Here is a 4,894-nt window from a genome sequence, read left to right as displayed (position 1 = left end):
ATCAATTGTGCCTATATGCATTGTTTCCACAATTACATGCATGATGCTTTTGCAAATGGATAAAGCCTCCCTGAAAGTTACTTTTTTCCAATTACCAGCCTTCAGATAAGATAGTTGTAAGATGACTTTTATGTACCCAGGTAGCTGAAAGTGCATCAGGCTCTGCTCCAGACCCAGGCGGTACTTAGGGTAAGGATGCACCCAAAGCACAGATGGATAAAGGGTTTTCTGAAGATGTCTCTTAGAGAAAAATAAGCAGAAAGGGAAGGGAAGCCGAGAAAAGACCAGGCACAGCAAGAGAAACAGTTGTAGCCAGACCCTGAATTAAATCTATGAAAGGGATCACACTTGGCTGGAAACAAAAATGCTGTCTCCTACATGATTCCTTTGGCAATCAGGAAATGGGAACTTGCCCATTCTTTGTAAATATGAAAGTATTTATATTACATCAAAAGTATCTGATTCCACTATCATGTTTTTCTTCTAAGACAAATCACAGAGCTCAAAAACTTTGGCTAACCTCATTCTTTCCCTGTGATTTGCTTTGTTACATGAGGAGAATATCTCAGCTGAGGATATTTGGGGGCTGCAATTTTGTGTTTCCCAGACAGTATCACCTGAAAAATAAAAATTTTATGAGAAACCTGTAAGATAGGGTCTGTTTTTAACATGGGGAGGGGGGCCCGAAGGAGCAGAGAAAACATAGCTTTGCATATCCGTCCTAAAAAACCCAACAACATCGCAATCAGAACATTAATGGCTTTTGTACAGGGAGAAGCTGAAGAATCCTCACTAACTCCTGTGTTCTCAAGGAAAAAAATTTACTTGCTTCCTGTGATGTAGTTAATTATCTGTATGCATTCGTTCATTAATCAACTACAGTTTCTTTAAAAGAAAAGGTGGAAACATCTCATTTTCAGTAAGCACAGTTTTATTGAATGTTCAAGTGAAGGGAGGCTTATTCATAATACCAATAAATCCATAAATATCAGAATATACATACTCATACAGAGATTTGTTTTTTTTTTCTTTTCCTTCTCCAAATGAAAGAGTATCCATATTTGATATGCCCATGTAGGAATATTGTACTTAGTGCTTATGGAATGGTTCTGATTACTTCTGAAACAAGAAGTAGGGAGTTCTGCAAAGGAGGAATAAAAATCACTTCAGGAAATTTTAGACTACCGAATGAGATGTATTAAATGAGGCGTTCCTAAACAATCGTCTCCTGATTTGCTGATACCTCTCCGAATTATCTGGAGATGGGTGTTGAGGACCTCTGCTAGTTCCCCTCCTCTATTAGTCCAGAACAACGGTCTCCCCATGTCGTGCCAATAGTCTTCATTACCCACTATGCTACATTGGAAGCAGCTACCTACATCTAAGAAAAGTAAGTGTAATTTCAAACGTGAAAGCAAAAGAGCAAACAATTCGCTTGCAGCTTTTCTTTCCCTCCCTTGCATATCGCCCCGTATACTCTTGAATAACTGGAAGCCATAGTTATTTACTTTGGGGAGTCCTGTAAGCCATGTCATCATGAGTGCTGATGAATTTTCTGGGAATGATTTGAAATGTTTCCCGTTAAACTCTAGGCTTAACATCTCAAGAAGAAAAAATAATGTTTCTACCACATATTTTATTAAGCCCTTTAGGTCCTTTTACAAGGGAGGAAATACCAATTAACGTATAATTTAGCAGAACAAAATATTATCCCATTTCAACCAGTACCCACTTCCTTGAAGTTTATTCAAGCATTAATAACCATTTAATGCAATTTAACTACACTGAGGTATCCGTTACATTAATATCATATATCCATCAGGAAATTAGAGTTTTGTCTCTATGAATTTTGTATTACAAGAAAGTCTTTATAATTTTATTCTGCACTTTATGGTGGCTAATTTAAGTTTTAAAATGGTTCAGATAGCTTCCCAGTCTCTCTTTTCCACAGTGTAATCATAGAATCGTTTAGGTTGGAAAAGACCTTTAAGATCATCCAGTCCAACCACTAACCTACACTGCCAAGTCCACCACTAAACCAGTCAAGGGTGCTGCCGGTGCTGCCTTGCCCCGGGCGGCCGTGGAGGGGCTGGTGGGAGCACAGGCAGGAGCAGAGCAGTCTCCGGGCTGTGGCTGCACCGAGGGAGAAGGTGATTCATGGCAGGGGACGTGGAAGGGTTTCGCTCCTCCATCCATGACACCAGTGTCGCTGCTGGATTCAGAGCGCTGTATGAAGAGGGACTGCTTCTTGATGTCACACTTGTCATTGAAGACCACCAATTGAATAAAAAATAAAAAAATAAAGCACTGCTTGCCACCCGGAGTGATTACTTCAGGATTATGTTCACAGCTGATATGCAAGAACGAGATCAGGACAAAATCCATTTGAAAGGTCTGACAGCGACAGGCTTCAGTCATGCCCTCCAATTCATGTACTATGGAACTATTGAACTGAGTATGAACACTGTTCGTGAAGCCCTTCAGGCTGCCATGTATGTCCAGCTTATAGAGGTGGTAAAATTTTGCTGCTCTTTTCTCTTAGCTAAAATCCACGTAGAAAACTGTGCAGAAATTATGAGGCTTCTGGACAATTTTGGTGTAAACTTCAAAGGACTCGGGGAAAAACTGGACTCCTTTCTGCTAGAGAATTTTGTGCCACTCCTGTCCAGAGCTGACTTCCTTTCATACCTGAGCTTTGAGATGCTCCTGTCTGTCTTGGATAATGATCATCTGAGCAGGTTTCCCGAGATAGAGCTGTATGAAGCTGTCCAGGCCTGGCTGCACCATGATAGAAGATGCTGGAGGCATATGGACACCATCACGCAGAACATCAGGTTTTGTTTGATGACACCATCCAGTGTTCTTGAGAAGGTGAAAACATCAGAGTTTTATCGATACTCCCAGCAGCTGTGACGTGAGGTTGACCAAGCCATGAATTACTTTCATAGCGTTCACCAACAGCCTTTGATGGAAATGAAATCGAACAAAATTCGTTCTGCCAATCCCCAGACTGCAGTATTTAGAGGAATGATAGGACACAGTATGGTAAACAGTAAAATTCTTCTTTTGCACAAACCAAGGGTCTGGTGGGAACTAGAGGGCCCTCAAGTACCTTTACAACCAGGCTGCCTTGCCGTTGTGAATAACACTGTGTTCCTATTAGGTGGGGAAGAACTGGGGCCAAGTAGTGAATGTCATGCTTCACCCAAAGTGTTTAGACATGACCCAAGACAGAACACTTGGTTACAAATGGCAGACATGTCTGTTCCACGTTCCGAGTTTGCTGTTGGAGTTATCGGGAGGTATGTTAATGCAGTGGCTGGGACAACCAGGGATGAAATGTTTTGCTCAACTGAACGGTATGATATTACTGAAGATAAATGGGAATTTGTGGATCCCTGTCCAGTCAAGAAATACGCACATGAAGGGACTGTGCTTGGTAACAAGTTGTATATCACCGGTGGAGTTACATCAGCTTCAGCTTCTAAGCAAGTGTGTTTGATCCCAGTAAAGAAGCGACAGTAGAGCAGCGAACAAGGAGAACTCAAGTGGTCACTAACTGTTGAGAGAAGAAATGCAAAATTAATTATGCAAGATGCTTTCACAAAATGATTTCTTATAACGGTAAGCTTTATGTCTTTGGTGGTGCCTATGTGATCCTAAGGCCCTCCTTTGAATCTCAAGGATGTCCTACAGAGGTTTATGACCCAGATACTGATCAATGGACTGTATTGGCTTCTATGCCAAGTGGTAGGAGTGGGCATGGTGTAGCTGTTCTGGACAAACAGATAATGTTCTTGGAGGCCTTTGTTACAGTGGTGATTGCAGTGATTCGATTCTCACCTTTGATCTGAAACAAACGGAAAGAAGATGAATATCTGAGAATGCCGTGCAAGCTGAATGGCTTACAAGTCTGCAGCTTGCACTTTCCTGAATATGTTTTGGAGCATGTTAGACATTGCAGCTAAAACAGAATGAAGAACTCGGTGGAACACAAAAATCTATGCCTAGTCTATCAAAAGATACAAACCAGTTGATTTCCTTCAGAGACATTACCTTGTGTATAAGAACAACTGCTAAATGCTTAAGAGAAGCGGGATGTACAGGGAGAGTACTTACCAAGTTTATTAGAAAAGCCAATAGTTGGTCTGATATTGTAAAAGCTTTGTTTTTATTAACAAGCATAATTGTAAGTAGGGGAAGAAAAATACATATTTGAGTGTGGTTATTTTTTGGTAACATTTTATGTCCATAATACTTTTTTATCTTTTTGGGTTTTTGGTTTTTTTTTTTTTTTTTTTTTAATGGCCATTATACCAGTATACTTCTGATATTGGTTGAGTTTAACAAAATATTTGTGGCAGGAAGAAAGACTTTATTTTCATTTTTTATTGAGCACCAAAATAAAGCTCATCATCTGTATTAGGGTACAACCAGGTTTAAAAGAACAAAACTAAACCATTTCTGTATTTTATGTTGTCTTTTGCATGCTTTTCCCATTAACTGCAAAGTATTCTCAAGCCTGCTAGGTGTTTTTGTTTTCCCTTGTATATGTTGAAGAATAATCTTAACCCCTTTGCATGACCTTTTTCCTGGTTTTGTATAATACTAGCAGTAAGTCTGCCAAAATGCAAATTACATATTTTCTACTACATTGAAAATAATATGACTAACAAATTGTTACCGATGTTAAAAGATCACGAACACATCATTTATTAAAGAGGGCTGGAGAGAGAAGCTTGAAAGAAGAGTGCATTTCCCATATAATCCCTTTGTTTTTAGGAGCTTACACCCAGCCACGGGAACAACCCCCATGGATTGGGATGCTCAGGACCCCGGCTTCACATGAGTGGAAACACACTCAGAAAATCTACTCAGCACCATGAAGAACTGA

The 4,894-nt window shown here is 40.0% G+C and overlaps 1 pseudogene; it reads left to right on the top strand.

The window, feature by feature from the left end:
* Positions 1–2,157: 2,157 nt before the first annotated feature.
* LOC104033546 (kelch-like protein 15 pseudogene) lies at positions 2,158–3,968 on the top strand (annotated as a pseudogene).
* The last annotated feature ends 926 nt before the right edge of the window (positions 3,969–4,894 follow it).

This window comes from Pelecanus crispus, chromosome 5 (assembly GCF_030463565.1).
Source record: "Pelecanus crispus isolate bPelCri1 chromosome 5, bPelCri1.pri, whole genome shotgun sequence".
Lineage (NCBI taxonomy): Eukaryota > Metazoa > Chordata > Aves > Pelecaniformes > Pelecanidae > Pelecanus > Pelecanus crispus.
This window is presented reverse-complemented; position numbering and strand designations above follow the sequence as displayed.